The sequence below is a fragment of the Bos grunniens genome, chromosome 18 (assembly GCF_055505025.1).
Source record: "Bos grunniens cultivar Pamir isolate PY7600 chromosome 18, Bosgru_T2T1.0, whole genome shotgun sequence".
Taxonomy (NCBI): domain Eukaryota; kingdom Metazoa; phylum Chordata; class Mammalia; order Artiodactyla; family Bovidae; genus Bos; species Bos grunniens.
This window is the reverse complement of record NC_141182.1, coordinates 38,527,165-38,544,953: the sequence shown is the minus strand read 5'-3', so window position 1 is coordinate 38,544,953 and position 17,789 is coordinate 38,527,165. Positions and strand designations below refer to the sequence as shown.

The 17,789-nt window shown below is 39.4% G+C and overlaps 1 long non-coding RNA gene across 2 annotated transcripts in view; it reads left to right on the top strand.

Moving 5' to 3' along the window:
- The window catches only part of LOC147353505 (uncharacterized), a 184,345-nt gene that overhangs the window by 119,300 nt on the left and 47,256 nt on the right, over positions 1-17,789 (top strand). The window contains exon 3 of one of the 2 annotated variants that reach the window (XR_015145700.1): positions 840-3,585. The exons of the other annotated variant lie outside the window; for it this stretch is intronic. This is a non-coding gene — a long non-coding RNA (uncharacterized LOC147353505). Of the gene's footprint in view, positions 1-839; positions 3,586-17,789 lie in introns of those variants that run through there. 2 annotated transcript variants of the gene reach the window in all.

Here is a 17,789-nt window from a genome sequence, read left to right as displayed (position 1 = left end):
CTGCCGAATCTGTGCCTAGCTTTGGAAGCACAGAGGGCAACATAACAGGGAGGAAAAATAAATAAACAATTAAAACCCACAGATTAGGAGCCCTATGGTAACTCCCCCAGCCGAGAAGCAGCGCAGACGCCTGCATCCGCCATTAGCAAGCGGGGGCTGGGCAGGGAGGTGCAGCGCGGGCTGCATCGCTTAGAGTAAGAATCTGGCCTGAATACCCCGAGTGCTATCTGAGCAAAATAATTTGGGCTAGCAAACCAGACTGTGGGGTATCTACCACGCGAAAAGCCAGCCCTAACCTAAGACACTACCAGGCCCGCGCACGGAACAAAGGATTGTACAGAGATAGCCGGCTGCAGACCGTCCCCCTCTGGTGACAGGCAGCCAGAGCCGGAAGGGGGCAATCGCAGCCCCAGAGAGACATTATCTACAAAACTGTAAGCAGGCTTTTTTGCTAACTAAAACTTCTTGGGGGTCTGGACAGTCAACATCCGCTTGAGAAGGTGCGCGAGTTGTACACCTAGATAATGGAGGGGCGGGGAGGCGATAAGTCGCAGCAATCGCGCTCGCCAAACACCTCATCACGTGAGCTGCTCGGACCTGGGAAGGGCACAAAACGCTGGCCCAACCGAGTTTGCGCCTCTGAGGGCTACCCGAGTGCCTGAACCTGAGCGGCTTAGACATGGGAGGTGCAAGCAGCCCAGGGCCGGCCACGGATGGTTCCTGGTGGAGCAACCTAGAGCCTGAGCAGTGTGGGCAGGGAGGCTACACCTGCCGTGAGCGGAGGCAGGCCCAGTGTGGCTGAGGCACTGCGAGCACACGTCAGTGTTATTTGTTTGCAGCGTCCCTCCCTCCCCACAGCGCGACTGAACAAGTGAGACTAAAAAAAAAAAAAAAAGTGTCCACCACCGTCCCCTTTGTGTCAGGGCGGAAAACAGACACTGAAGAGACCAGCAAACGGAAGAAGCTATAACAGAGGGAACCGCCTTGGAAGCTACAGGCAATAGATTAAAACCCTGTGGTTAGAACTGAATACATGGAAAGGGGCCTATAGATCTTGAGAAATATAAGTCGGACCAAGGAACTAGCAGAAAATGAACTGACCCCACAATACCCAAAACAAAATCACAGAAAGTCCGAGATATATTTTTACTATTTTTATGATCATTCTTTCTTTATTTTTTTTTTAATTTTTAAAAAAATTTTAAGTCCTCTATTATTCCTTTAATTTTCACTTTTATAACCTAGTATTACTTTGCAAAAAAAAAAAACCCTATTTTTTTTTTTTTAGAAAGCAAACTTCATATATGTATTTTTCATAATTTTTGTGACCTGGTTTTTTTTTTTTCTTATTTTCTTTAACATTGTATTTTTGAAATTCCAAACTCTACTGTAGATTTTTAATTTTAGCTTTTTGGTATTTGTTATCAATTTTATACCTATATGTATATATTTTTTTATATAATTTTTGTGACTTTTTTTTTCTCTTTCTTTCTCTTTTTCTTTTATATAACATTGTATATCTGAAATTCCAAACTCTACTCTAGATTTTTAATTTATGCTTTTTGGTATTTGTTATCAATTTTGTACCTATATTTTCTTTACAATTTTTGTGACTTGGTTTGTATTTGTTTGTATTTCTCTCTTTCTTTTTCTTCTTCTTTTTTTTTAACATTGTATTTTTGAAATTCCAGACTCTAGATTTTTAACGTTTGTTTTTTGGTATTTGTTATCAATTTTGTACCTATATTTTCTTTATAATTTTTGCGACTTGGTTTGTTTTTGTTTGTTTGTTTGTTTTTTCGTTCTCTTTCTTTTTCTTCTTCTTTTTTTTAACATTGTATTTTTGAAATTCCAGACTCTACTCTAGATTTTTAACTTTTGCTTTTTGGTATTTGTTATCAACTTTGTACCTATATTTTCTTTATAATTTTTGCGACTTGGTTTGTTTTTTTTCTCTCTTTCTTTTCCTTCTTCTTTTCTTTAACACTGTATTTTTGAAATTCCAGACTCTACTCTAGATTTTTAACTTTTGCTTTTTGGTATTTGTTATCAACTTTGTACCTATATTTTCTTTATAATTTTTGCGACTTGGTTTGTTTTTTTTCTCTCTTTCTTTTCCTTCTTCTTTTCTTTAACACTGTATTTTTGAAATTCCAAACTCTATTCTAGATTTTTAATTTTTGCTTTTATGTATTTGTTACCAATTTTGTACCTTTAAGAACCCAATCTTCAGTACTCATTTTTCACTAGGGAGTGAGATTACTGGCTTGACTGTTCTCTCCCTCTTTGGACTCTCCTTTTTCTCCACCAGGTCACCTGTGTCTCCTCCCTAACCCCTCTCTACTCTATGTAACTCTGTGAATTTCTGTGTGTTCCAGATGGTGGAGAACACTTAGGGAACTGATCACTGGCTGGATCTGTCTCCCTCCTTTTCATTCCCCCTTTTATCCTCCTGGCCACCTCTGTCTCCTTCCTCCTTCTTCTCTTCTCTGTATAATTCCATGAACATCCTGAGTGGTCCAGTTGTGGAGTGCACATAAGGAAGTGATTACTGGCTAGCCCGCTCTTTCCTCTACTGATTCCACCTCATCTCATTCGGGTCACCTCTAACTCCCTTCTCCCTCTTCTCTTCTCTGTGTAACGCTGTGAACCTCTCTGGGTGGCCCTCACGGTGGAGAAACTTTTCATTTTTAACGTAGATGTTTTATCATTGGTGCTGTATAGAAGGAGAAGTTTTGAAACTACTGTAAAAATAAGACTGATAACTGGAGGCAGGAGGCTTAAATCCAACCCCTAACTCCAGGGAACTCCTGACTCCAGGGAACATTAATTGACAGAAGCTCATCAAACGCCTCCATACCTACACTGAAACCAAGCACCACACAAAGGCCAACAAGTTCCAGGGCAAGACATACCAAGCAAATTCTCCAGCAACACAGGAACACAGCCCTGAGCTCCAAGACACAGGCTGCCCAAAGTCACCCCAAAACCATAGACATCTCATAACTCATTACTGGACACTTCATTGCACTCCAGAGAGAATAAATACAGCTCCACCCACCAGAACACCGACACAAGCTTCCCTAACCAAGAAACCTTGACAAGCCACCTCTACAAACCCACACACAGCGAGGAAATGCCACAATAAAGAGAACTCCACAAACTGCCAGAATACAGAAAGGACACCCCAAACTCAGCAATTTAAACAAGATGAAGAGACAGAGGAATACCCAGCAGGTAAAGGAACAGGATAAATGCCCACCAAACCAAACAAAAGAGGAAGAGGTAGGGAATCTACCTGATAAAGAATTCCTTATAATGATAGTGAAATTGATCCAAAATCTTGAAATCAAAATGGAATCACAGATTAATAGCCTGGAGACAAGGATTGAGAAGATGCAAGAAAGGTTTAACAAGGACCTAGAAGAAATAAAAGAGAGTCAATATATAATGAATAATGCAATAAATGAAATCAAAAACACTCTGGAGGGAACAAATAGTAGAATAACAGAGGCAGAAGATAGGATTAGTGAATTAGAAGATAGAATGGTAGAAATGAATGAATCAGAGAGGAAAAAAGAAAAACGAATTAAAAGAAATGAGGACAATCTCAGAGACCTCCAGGACAATATTAAATGCTACAACATTGGAATCATAGGGGTCCCAGAAGAAGAAGACAAAAAGAAAGACCATGAGAAAATACTTGAGGAGATAATAGTTGAAAACTTCCCTAAAATGGGAAAGGAAATAATCACCCAAGTCCAAGAAACCCAGAGAGTCCCAAACAGGATAAACCCAAGGCGAAACACCCCAAGACACATATTAATCAAATTAACAAAGATCAAACACAAAGAACAAATATTAAAAGCAACAAGAGAAAAACAAGAAATAACACACAAGGGAATTCCCATAAGGATAACAGCTGATCTTTCAATAGAAACTGTCCAAGCCAGGAGGGAATGGCAAGACATACTTAAAGCGATGAAAGAAAATAACCTACAGCCCAGATTATTGTACCCAGCAAGGATCTCATTTAGATATGAAGGAGAAATCAAAAGCTTTACAGACAAGCAAAAGCTGAGAGAATTCAGCACCACCAAACCAGCTCTCCAACAAATACTAAAGGATATTCTCTAGACAAGAAACACAAAAACAGTGTATAAATTTGAACCCAAAACAATAAAGTAAATGGCCATGGGATGATGCTTATCAATAATTACCTTAAACGTAAATGGGTTGAATGCCCCAACCAAAAGACAAAGACTGGCTGAATGGATACAAAAACAAGACCCCTACATATGCTGTCTACAAGAGACCCACCTCAAAACAGGGGACACATACAGACTGAAAGTGAAGGGCTGGAAAAAGATTTTCCATGCAAATAGGGACCAAAAGAAAGCAGGAGTAGCAATACTCGTATCAGACAAAATAGACTTTAAAACAAAGGCTGTGAAAAGAGACAAAGACGGTCACTACATAATGATCAAAGGATCAATCTAAGAAGAAGATATAACAATTATAAATATATATGCACCCAACATGGGAGCACTGCAATATGTAAGGCAAATGCTAACAAGTATGAAAGGAGAAATTAACAATAACACAATAATAGTGGGAGACTTTAATACCCCGCTCACACCTATGGATAGATCAACTAAACAGAAAATTAACAAGGAAACACAAACTTTAAATAATACAGTAGACCAGTTAGACCTAATTGATATCTATAGGACACTTCATCCCAAAACAATGAGTTTCACCTTTTTCTCAAGTGCACACGGAACCTTCTCCAGGATAGATCACATCCTGGGCCATAAATCTAGCCTTGGTAAATTCAAAAAAATTGAAATCATTCCAAGCATCTTTTCTGACCACAATGCAGTAAGATTAGATCTCAATAACAGGAGAAAAACTATTAAAAATTCGAACATATGGAGGCTGAACAACACGGTGCTGAATTATCAACAAATCACAGAAGAAATAAAAAAAGAAATCAAAATTTGCATAGAAACGAATGAAAATGAAAACACAACAACCCTAAACCTGTGGGACATTTTAAAAGCAGTCCTAAGGGGAAAGTTCATAGCAATACAGGCATACCTCAAGAAACAAGAAGAAAGTCAAATAACCTAACTCTACACCTAAAGCAACTAGAAAAGGAAGAAATGAAGAAGTCCAGGGTTAGTAGAAGGAAAGAAATCTTAAAAATTAGGGCAGAAATAAATGCAAAAGAAACAAAAGAGACCATAGCAAAAATCAACAAAGCCAAAAGCTGGTTATTTGAAAGGATAAATAAAACTGACAAACCATTATGCAGACTCATCAAGAAACAAAGGGAGAAAAATCAAATCCATAAAATTAGAAATGAAAATGAAGAGGTCACAACAGACAACACAGAAATACAAAGGATCATAAGAGACTACGATCAGCAATTGTATGCCAATAAAATGGACAACGTGGAAGAAATGGACAAATTCTTAGAAAAGTACAACTTTCCAAAACTGAACCAGGAAGAAATAGCAAATCTTAACAGACCCATCACAAGCACGAAAATTGAACCTGTAATCAGAAACCTTCCAGCAAACAAAAGCCCAGGTCCAGGCTTCACAGCTGAATTCTACCAAAAATTTAGAGAAGAGCTAACACCTATCCTACTCAAACTCTTCCAGAAAATTGCAGAGGAAGGTAAACTTCCAAACTCATTCTATGAGGCCACCATCACCCTAATACCAAAACCTGACAAAAATGCCACAAAAAAAGAAAACTACAGGCCAATATCACTGATGAACATAGATGCAAAAATCCTTAACAAAATTCTAGCAATCAGAATCCAACAACACATTAAAAAGATCATACACCATGACCAAGTGGGCTTTATCCCAGGGATGCAAGGATTCTTCAATATCTGCAAATCAATCAATGTAATACACCACATTAACAAATTGAAAAATAAAAACCATATGATTATCTCAATAGACGCAGAGAAAGCCTTTGACAAAATTCAACATCCATTTATGATAAAAACTCTCCAGAAAGCAGTAATAGAAGGAACATACCTCAACATAATACAAGCTATATATGACAAACCCACAGCAAACATTATCCTCAATGGTGAAAAATTGAAAGCATTTCCTCTAAAGTCAGGAACAAGACAAGGGTGCCCACTTTCACCATTACTATTCAACATAGTTTTGGAAGTTTTGGACAGAGCAATCAGAGCAGAAAAAGAAATAAAAGGAATCCAAATTGGAAAAGAAGAAGTAAAACTCTCACTATTTGCAGATGACATGATCCTCTACATAGAAAACCCTAAAGACTCCACCAGAAAATTACTAGAACTAATCAATGATTATAGTAAAGTTAGAGGATATAAAATCAACACACAGAAATCCCTTGCATTCCTATACACTAATAATGAGAAAACAGAGAAATTAAGGAAACAATTCCATTCACCATTGCAACGAAAAGAATAAAATACTTAGGAATATATCTACCTAAAGAAACTAAAGACCTACATATAGAAAACTATAAAACACTGGTGAAAGAAATCAAAGAGGACACTAATAGATAGAGAAATATACCATGTTCGTGGATTGGAAGAATCAATATAGTGAAAATGAGTATACTACCCAAAGCAATCTATAGATTCAGTGCAATCTCTGTCAAGCTACCAACAGTATTCTTCACAGAGCTAGAACAAATAATTTCACAATTTGTATGGAAATACAAAAAACCTCGAATAGCCAAAGCTATCTTGAGAAAGAAAAATGGAACTGGAAAAATCAACCTGCCTGACTTCAGGCTCTACTACAAAGCCACAGTCATCAAGACAGTATGGTACTGGCACGAAGACAGAAATATAGATCAATGGAACAAAATAGAATGCCCACAGATAAATGCATGCACATATGGACACCTTATCTTTGACAAAGGAGGCAAGAATATACAATGGATAAAAGACAATCTCTTTAGCAAGTGGTGCTGGGAAAACTGGTCAACCACTTGTAAAAGAATGAAACTAGACCACTTTCTAACACCATACACAAAAATAAACTCAAAATGGATTAAAGATCTAAACGTAAGACCAGAAACTATAAAACTCCTAGAGGAGAACATAGGCAAAACACTCTCCAACATACATGACAGCAGGATCCTCTATGACCCACCTCCCAGAATATTGGAAATAAAAGCAAAAATAAATGGGACCTAATTAAACTTAAAAGCTTCTGCACAACAAAGGAAACTATAAGCAAGGTGAAAAGACAGCCTTCAGAATGGGAGAAAATAATAGCAAATGAAGCAACTGACAAACAACTAACCTCAAAAATATACAAGCAACTCCTACAGCTCAATTCCAGAAAAATAAATGACCCAATCAAAAAATGGGCCAAAGAACTAAATAGACATTTCTGCAAAGAAGACATACAGATGGCTAACAAACACATGAAAAGATTCTGAACATCACTCATTATCAGAGAAATGCAAATCAAAACCACTATGAGGTACCATTTCACGCTGGTCAAAATGGCTGCGATCCAAAAGTCAATAAGTAATAAATGCTGGAGAGGATGTGGAGAAAAAGGAACCCTCTTACAGTGTTGGTGGGAGTGCAAACTAGTACAGCCACTATGGAGAACAGTGTGGAGATTCCTTAAAAAACTGAAAATAGAACTGCCTTATGATCCAGCAATCCCACTGCTGGGCATACACACTGAGGAAACCAGAATTGAAAGAGACACGTGTACCCCAATGTTCATCGCAGCACTGTTTATAATAGCCAGGACATGGAAGCAACCTAGATGTCCATCATCAGATGAATGGATAAGAAAGCTGTGGTACATATACACAATGGAGTGTTATGCAGCCATTAAAAAGAATACATTTGAATCAGTTCTAATGAGGTGGATGAAACTGGAGCCTATTATACAGAGTGAAGTAAGCCAGAAAGAAAAACACCAATACAGTATACTAACGCATACATATGGAATTTAGAAAGATGGTAACAATAACCCTGTGTACGAGACAGCAGAAGAGACACTGATGTATAAAACAGTCTTTTGGACTCTGTGGGAGAGGGAGAGGGTGAGATGATTTGGGAGAATGGCATTGAAATATGTATAGTATCATATATGAAACGAGTCACCAGTCCAGGTTCGATGCACGATACTGGATGCTTGGGGCTGTGCACTGGGACGACCCAGAGGGATGGTATGGGGAGGGAGGAGGGAGGAGGGTTCAGGATGGGGAACACGTGTATGCCTGTGGCAGATTCATTTTGATATATGGCAGAACCAATACAATATTGTAAAGTTTAAAAATAAAATTAAAAAAAAAAAGATTGAGGTGATCAGAGAACAATAGCTCAGAACCAAAATATAGCCATCATTCTATTACCTGTTCTTCTAATTTTCAAGTTTCCAAGAAAACAGCATAGTTGTGCTAGTACAGTTTATAACTCTCACAGTTTCACAATACCCATAGTTATCTGAAACAAAATGCTAAGCAGGTTTCTGTGGCAAAGAAGACCAGCGGCTGAAGAATTTGTGTCCTAGTCTCCATGACAGCTAACTGTGGCCAGGTGATTAGGTTCTGGCCAGTAAAATAGGAGAAGTACTAAGTACAACTTAATACTTTTAAAAAGGGAAGTGCATGCCCTCCCCTCACTTTTTTCCTTTCCTGCTAGCAGGAATGGAAATGTGAGGACAGGAACTGGAGAAGCAATCCTAGACTAAATGATGGAAACTGTGTATTGAGAATAAGAAAGCAGTAGGAGAGAGGGAGTCAGGGTGTCTGAGATGATGGTGCCTCCTTTTCAGCCCCATGCTGCTCATGCTTGGACTGTGACATGACACAAAAAGTAACTACTACCTTGTTTAAATCATTGTTATTTTGGCCTTTGTTACAGAAGTCATATTTGTATCCTAGGGAAATACAGTGCCCTTGGGTATCACGTCCCATCCCTGGGATTACTCCTTGCTAATCCTGTGTGACAAATTGGTATCAGGCAGTTAGGGAATTAGCAATGTGGATGATTTGGATCAAGGAAATGGTAACAGTATTATAAATTGAAAGAGGAAGAGGAGGAGAGGGAACAAGAGATGATTGTCAGCAGAGGTCATTGTTGAAAAGCCGCTTGTGAGGAGATAAGCCTGCTCTCCATGGCTGTGGTGTAGAGTCACTCATGAACCTTTTCAGGACCAAATGGGCATCCCAGAAGAAGATGAAAGGAAGATTGTATGGAATAATACAAGGAAACACTAAAAGAGTAGGCTAGGCTCTAGTCTGTGGCCATAAATTAATGAGGCCTAAAGCCTATGATTGTTAAAATGAAAGTCAAAAGTACCAATGCAATAGGGAAAGGGCAAAAGATATGGTTCTGGCAAAATGGACCCTGGGCTCCCATTTCAGGCACCTGGTTCCCATTAATCTCTCATCCCTATAGACTTACAGAGCCTTCTGCCTGTCCCTAACTTTGCCTGAGCTGGTATGTAAATTAAACCAACAGCTTTAATCTTTATAACATTATAGCAGAAAAAATGAAGATAGTAAAAATCGAGGATGGAGCCAGAATCCATAGGATTCAAATATGTAGTAGCAAAATGCCCCAACAAGGGAACTGGGACAAAAGAACGAACCACCATAAAACCAGATCTTATTTCTTCTTTGAACCCCTATCTTCCCTTTACCCCTTTGCAAAATATGCATACATAGGTCGTGTTAAGAAAACCTTTTCCAGTTGGCCTTTTTCCAAGACAAGGGTACAGCTGGGCTGAAGGGCCACATGTTGAAGTTATTAATATGCCTATGCCCTTCTCCCCCACCGAGTTCACTGATCAAAGGCCCTGCCAGAGTAGCAATGGATAGCCTCGCATAATGGGAACTGAAATTCTACTTAAGAAACCAGCTTTGCCAAAACACACTACCTTTTAAAGTGAAACATTCCATGCACATATTAACCTGATTACAGAAAGGAAGGGGGCTCTTTTTTCCTTCTGTACCCTGCTAATAATTTTCTGTCAAGTCTGATTTGGCTTTAGCTATACTCCAAGTTCTTGTGATGTGCCCTGATCACCAGTAAACTGAAAACAGAAGGTGCTGCACTAACTCTGAAACAGGATGCTCTGGCCATGAATTCAGACGCTGCAGAATTCAGTTCTTTGCCAACAAGGAAGGCCAGTGACTTTTTCAGTCTCTGACAACCAGCAGGCCTGCCTCTGATTCACACAGCGAAGGAATCACATGGAGAAAATGGTGGAAATAATTAAGGGTTCTTAGAGTTAACAGAAGCATCAGCTCATTACATGGGGCCCCTGCCTCCAAAGGGAGTGAACCATTGTTGCTGCTTAGGAAAACAACGACTAACAAAGCATTTTGAAGTCTCAATCAGTTCCAGCCCCATGTTGAAGAATTGGTTAGGTAACAGAAATGGGAAACAAACCATATTTTAAGGAAGCAGTGTCATTTTTTTCTGTCCAATAAGCAAAAAGAAATACTTCATGGTTTATTTCACTGTATTACAGGATAACCTGGTACCTGCACAGCTGAGAAAATTTTGTCCCTAGACGGAGTATCAAAGATTGCAATATTGTGCAGCTGTCCAAATAGAGGGCCAGTCCACAGAGGGTCTGCACACGATGGCCACCTTTCTTTCCAACACATCAGAGGACAGTTCTTGGTGGAAGATAGGCAGATGAACTACATGGCTGCTTTGGGAGCCTCAAGCACTAGAATGTGGCAGATTACAGACTCTGTCAAGTTTTACAGTCTTTCAAATCCCAAGCTCCTTTGCCTACAATTATAAACATAAAGAAGCACAGACTTCTCTGGGAAGAAATATGTTTTATAAGAAAGATTTCTTGTAGGGCTCTGTCCTTATGTTTGCACAAACTCTAAGGTGTGGAGCAGTTGCTATATCCTCAAGAGAGTCCAGCAACACCCTAGACAAACAAGAAGTAAAGAAAGGGCAGAAGTGGTCTAAGCTAGTCATTTTCTGTTTGTGTTCAGCAACTAGAAAATTATTTGCTAATAAGGACCAAGGTCCTTTTCAGTGATGTCCTATAACTTCAGGCAAATGTCCTGTCAAAACATATTAAAAACTTGAGGTTTTATCTGAATGGACCACTGGATAAGCGTAAATAGACATGCTATTCCATTGTCCCTGGTATGTCTGCTGGCTTCCTTTTCTTTTTTTGATATGTTCTCCATTGTGAAAGCTAGAGGACTAATCCAGAGTGGATGTTCTGGATACCTTGCCTGGGTTCAGTGCTCCTCTTGACAGCCCTCCAGCTGTCTTCTAGAGTCCTGAAAGATCTGTTGCTTATAGATCAGAATATCTTATTAGCATGGGATTTATTTTCTCTTTTTCTTGGGCAATCAGAGGAGGCCATCTTCTAGATTGACACTGTTCATAATTTCTTATAGTTATGGTAGAGAAGACAAGAACAAGGTAGTTACTTAAATACACTTGGCCTTTCAATCTCGCTTTTCTCTAAACAAGGAATGACCACTGATGAAATTCTCAACCACATGAGCCAAGAATCTGCAGTGATTCACTTCTTGGCACTCAGTAAAGAAGAACATGGTTTTAAAGTGCTGAGTCCAAACCTAAAACCGAATAAACGGGGATGCTTTGATCTTGAGTGCTTATCTTTATAAATTGTAGCTGCAATGGTTGTAATTAGGTACCAAAATGTAGGAAATCATTTGTAAATTCTTGTTAGAGATTCACATGCAAGAGTATGTTATTATAGGCAGTCTTTATATCTAATGAACCTTTAAATTAAAAAAAACTACAATATAAATTATTCTTTAGAAAGAAAGTGAGGTTTCAGAAAATATTTCATTTCCTTTTGTAGATTTCTTTCATTTATCTTTATCACACTATGATATGGTATGTTTTACCAAGAGAACATTTACTAAAAGGGTTGAGCAGCATGACTACCTTACTTGAATTTTTAAAATATAGAAAAAGAAATGAGTATCCCTCAGTGTATTGTAAGGAAAGCCATTATAACCAGTCACTATAAATGGGATCCCAATGCACATACATGGAAGGAAAGGAAGGAGGGAGGGAAAGAGAAGAGGGTGAGAAGGAGTGGGTAGAGAGGGAGGGGAGAGGAAAAGAAAGAAAAGTAAAAAGAAAGCATGCAAGCTGAGGAGTGTGTACATATCAGTTCAGTTCAGTCGCTCAGTTGTGTCTGACTCTTTGCAACCCCATGAACTGCAGCACGCCAGGCCTCCCTGGCATGCTCCGACTCCTGAAATTTACCCAAACTCGTGTCCATTGAGTCAGTGATGCCATCCGACTATCTCATCCTCTGTTGTCCCCTTCTCCTCCTGCCCTCAATCTTTCCCAGCATCAGGGTCTTTTCATATGAGTCAGCTCTTCACATCAGATGGCCAAAGTATTGGAGTTTCAGCTTCAACATCAGTCCTTCCAATGAGCACCCAGGACTGATCTCCTTTAGGATTGACTGGTTGGATCTCCTTGCAGTCCAAGGGACTCTCAAGAGTCTTCTCCAACACCACAGTTCAAAAGCATCAATTCTTTCGGCACTCAGCTTTCTTCACAGTCCAACTCTCATATCCATACATGACTACTAGAAAAACCATAGCCTTGACTAGATGGACCTTTGTTGGCAAAGTAATGTCTCTGCTTTTTAATATGCTATCTAGGTTGGTCATAACTTTCCTTCCAAGGAGTAAGCGTCTTTTAATTTCCTGGCTGCAGTCACCATCTGCAGTGATTTTGGAGCCCCAAAATAAAGTCAGCCACTCTTTCCACTGTGTTTCCCCATCTGTTTGCCATGAAGTGATGGGACTGGATGGCATGATCTTCATTTTCTGAATGTTGAGCTTTAAGCCAACTTTTTCATTCTCCTCTTTCACTTTCATCAAGAGGCTCTTTAGTTCTTCACTTTCTGCCATAGGGGTGGTGTCATCTGCATATCTCCTGGCAGTCTTGATTCCAGCTTGTGCTTCTTCCAGCCCAGCGTTTCTCATGATGTACTCTGCATATAAGTTAAATAAGCAGGGTGACAATATACAGCCTTGACCTACTCCTTTTCCTATTTGGAATCAGTCTGTTGTTCCATGTCCAGTTCTAACTGTTGCTTCCTGACCTGCATACAGGTTCTCAAGAGGCAGGTTGGGTGGTCTGGTATTCCCATCTCTTTCAGAATTTTCCACAGTGTATTGTGATCCACACAGCCAAAGGCTTTGGCATAGTCAATAAAGCAGAAATAGATGTTTTTCTGGAACTCTCTTGCTTTTTCCATGATCCAGTGGATGTTGGCAATTTGATCTCTGGTTCCTCTGCCTTTTCTAAAATCTGCTTGAACATCTGGAAGTTCAGGGTTCACGTATTGCTGAAGCCTGGCTTGGAGAATTTTGAGCATTACTTTACTAGCGTGTGAGATGAGTGCAATTGTGCGGTAGTTTGAGCATTCTTTAGCATTGCCTCTCTTTGGGATTGGAATGAAAACTGACCTTTTCCAATCCTGTGGCCACTGCTGAGTTTTCCAAATTTGCTGGCATACTGAGTGTAGCCCTTTCACAGCATCATCTTTTAGGATTTGAAATAGTTCAACTGGAATTCCATCACCTCCACTAGCTTTGTTCATAGTAATGCTTTCTAAGGCCCACTTGACTTCACATTCCAGGATGTCTGGCTCTAGGTCAGTGATCACACCATGGTGATTATCTGGGTCGTAAAGATCTTTTTTGTATAGTTCTTCTGTGTATTCCTGCCACCTCTTCTTAATATCTTCTGCTTCTGTCAGGTCCGTACCATTTCTGTCCTTTATTGAGCCCATCTTTGCATGAAATATCCCCTTGGTATCTCTAGTTTTCTTGAAGAGATCTCTAGTCTTTCCCATTCTATTGTTTTCCTCTATTTGTTTGCATTGATCACTGAGGAAGGCTTTCTTATCTCTCTTTGCTATTCTTTGGAACTCTGCATTCAAATGGGTATATCTTTCCTTTTCTCCTTTGCTTTTTGTTTCTCTTCTTTTTCCATAGTCCTTATGAAAAGATTTCAGACAGGAAGTTAAGGAGTAGGCAAGAGAATGGAGCTGGATGGAAACATAAGATATAATGGGCCTTTAGAAAGAGGATTAAGTGAAGTATTCTCAGCTATATCAGCTTTAACTATTGTTTAAAATTTTCTTTCATATTCCTTGCATTAAAACCTTACTGAAATTATTAAATTTTTACTAAATTCCTAAACAAAATAGTCTCACTTTTTTCACTTTTTCCTCCTGTGCCTATTGTCATCCAGAAAAGTTTTTCTGAGGGTTTAAAAAGCACATGATAATTCACTTACAGTAGTCTGAAAGAACAGAACATTCTAAGAAAAATTTAGAACTGTTTTAAGTTCTGTAAGTGTGCCAGGCACCTCATGATTCTGGGTACTTGCTTCAGTGGATTTGCTTTGCTGTAATGTCCAAGTGATAAGGGTGGGAGTAAATCACCAGGCTTATGGGAGAGAGATACCTTCGTCCCCCAGAATATCAAGATCAAACCCAGAATAGGTCAGTGACACAATTTTAAGCCTCAAAGTTCTTAACATTGATACAGGTTCAGGTTCCATTGTTCCCAGAACCACAGTGACTTTTTCATCACTAGCGTGATGTGTGATGGAGCTCATCACGGTGTCACTGTGCCAGAACATGCAAAACCAGGGCTGTGAGCTGGCTCTAGGCTGACAGAGGCACAGTGTGGCTGCATGAGACAGTGTTTGCATCTGAGCCTCTTCTCCATTGGGGTGCACCTGACATGGACCCACTTTTCTTGGCCCACTGTAATACTAAGCTCATTTGGTATAAGGTGTGATTTTTCTTTTGTTGTTTGTTATGTTTTAAATAACATTTAAAACACATTTTGTAAAAGTAGTATATTTGGGATAAAATTCAAACAGTTAAAAGGGAATACAATGAAAATTGTCTGTCTCCCACCCTGACTCCCACTTTCCTCAAAACCAACCACTGTTACTAGTATCTTTTGAATCCATCAGATACTCATTGTGCACATACTCACATTCTTGTACATATAGATTTATATATGTATAAAGTAAAAAGGCAATGGCACCCCACTCCAGTACTCTTGCCTGGAAAATCCCATGGACAGAGGAGCCTGGTAGGCTGCAGTCCATGGGGTCACGAAGAGTCGGACAGGACTGAGCGACTTCCCTTTCACTTTTCACTTTCATGCATTGGAGAAGGAAATGGCAACCCACTCCAGTGTTCTTGCCTGGAGAATCCCAGGGACTGGGGAGCCTGGTGGGCTGCCGTCTCTGGGGTCACACAGAGTTGGATACGACTGAAGTGACTTAGCAGCAGCAGCAGCTTATTATATAACCTCTGTTGCATCTTGAATATTTAAAAACCCATCTTGTTTATTTACTGTGAAAAACACACAAGCAGAAAAGGGCTTAAAGAACTTAAAAGTCGAGTTTAACTGAATCATATAAAGGAAAATCTTATCACCCAGGTTAAGAAATAAAACCCCAGAAATCCAGAAGCACCTTCTTTTTTCCACATGCCCCTTTCTCATCACACCCTTAACATAATCACTGTCCTGGCTTTCATGGAAATTCCATTCTTTGTTTTCTCTAAAGTTTTACTTTGTAAGTATGCTGCTGCTAAGTAGCTTCAGTCGTGTCCAACTCTGTGTGACCCCATAGACGGCAGCCCAGCAGGCTCCCTCGTCCCTGGGATTCTCCAGGCAAGAACACTGGAGTGGGTTGCCATTTCCTTCTCCAATGCATGAGAGTGAAAAGTGAAAATGAAGTCGCTCAGTCATGTCCGACTATTAGCGACCCCATGGACTGCAGCCTACCAGGCTCCTCTGTCCATGGGATTTTCCAGGCAAGAGTACTGGAGTGGGGTGCCATTGCCTTCTCCCCTTTGTAAGTATAGATATATAAATAAAAGAATTTCCAGTTTGGGGTCTTCACAAAAAGGGCTGCTAGAAGAATGCTTTTGTGTTGCAAGTGAGTGCGTATGGATGAGTTTCTTTAGGGTATACAAATATGAGTGGAATTGCTGAGTTATATGTCCTGCATATCTCCATCTTTACTGTATAATGCCAGAGTGTTGTCCAGTTCACATGCCCACATTAGTTTTCAAGAGAATTCAAAATCTATAGCAACACTTGGTATTGTCAGATTTGTAGCTAATCTTGTGGATATGTGACATCAGCATCATTTTTTGCCTTTAATCTCTATCCCCCTGAGATTATGTTTTCACATGTTAATCAGCCTTTTGAATTTCTTCTTTTGTGAAGTGCCTGTTGAGGTTTTTGCCCATTTATCCACTTCCTGTTGTTTTATTAATGACTTTAGTGGGAGTTCTTTGCATATTGGAATACTAGTACTCTGCTTCATTATACATGTTGCTTTCTCTTCCTCCATGGCTTACATTTCATATTCTGCCTAGTGTCTTTTGATATGCCAAGAAGTTCTTAATGTTAATACAGTCAAATTTGTCAGCATCTCCCTTTCTCATAAATTATTTTTTAAAGAAGGAATCTCCAAGTTCATGAAAATATTCTTCTGTATTATCTTCTAAAATTTTAATATTGATTCGCTAAAAGAGATTTTAGGTCAATTATACATCAGAAAATGATGCTACAGAGGGGTCCAGTGTCATATTTTTTACCCTTGGATAGCCAGTTTTTCTGGTACCTTTTATTGAAAGGACCATTATTTTCCTACTCTGAATTTTGTCATAAATTAAGTATCCAAATATGTGTGGGTTTGCTTCTGGGCTCTCTCTTCTTTGTTCTCTTTGTCCATCTATGCACCTGTTCACACAGTTTTCATTGAAAGTGAAGTCGCTCAGTCGTGTTCAACTCTTTGCGACCCCATGGACTGTAGGCTACCAGGCTTCTCCATCCATGGGATTCTCCAGGCAAGAATACTGGAGTGGGTTACCATTTCCTTCTCCAGGGGATCTTCCTGACCCAGGGATCAAACCCAGGTCTCCCACATTGGAGGCAGACGCTTTAACCTTATAGCTCTATAATAAGCCTTTATATTGATAGAATGAGATATTCTATATGTTTATTCTTCAAGAATGTTATGGTTCTTCTTGGCCTTTTGGATTTCCATATGTCTTAGTCTTCTCAGGCTTCTGTAACAAAATATTCTATAACTAGATAGCTTACAAGGAGAAATTTATTTCTCCTAGTTTGGAATGCTAGAAATCTGAGATTAGAAAGCCCTTTTGGTCAAGTGAGAGCCCTCTTCCATGTTGCAGACTTCTTGTATCTGCATGTGGCAAAGAGTGAACTAGCTCCCTGGGGTCTCTTTTATAAAGGACACTAATCCAGTTCATGAGTATTGTGCTTTCTTGACCTAAGCACCTCCCAAAGACCTCCACTTGCTAATACTGCCACCTTGGGCATTAGGTTGTCAACATATGGACTTTGGGAGGAGACAAAGATTTAGACCATAACACCACATAAATTGTAGAATTAGCTTATTGAATTGGCTACACAGTGCAGCCTATTCAGTTTTTGGTGGGTATGATATTGAATCATATACATCAAATTAGAGGGAACTGACAATTTTGAAACAGAAGAAAGCTAGAGGACTTCTGGTACCTGATCTCAGGACTCAGGACTCTGAAGCTGTACTAATCAAGACAATGTAGAGCTGCTGATTTGGATAGAAGTAGAGATAAATGATGCAGAATAGGAAGTTCAGAAATAGTGCCATACATATATGGTCACTTGAGTTTCAACAAAGATGCCGAGGTTATTCAATGGAGTAATGATAGTCTTTCCAA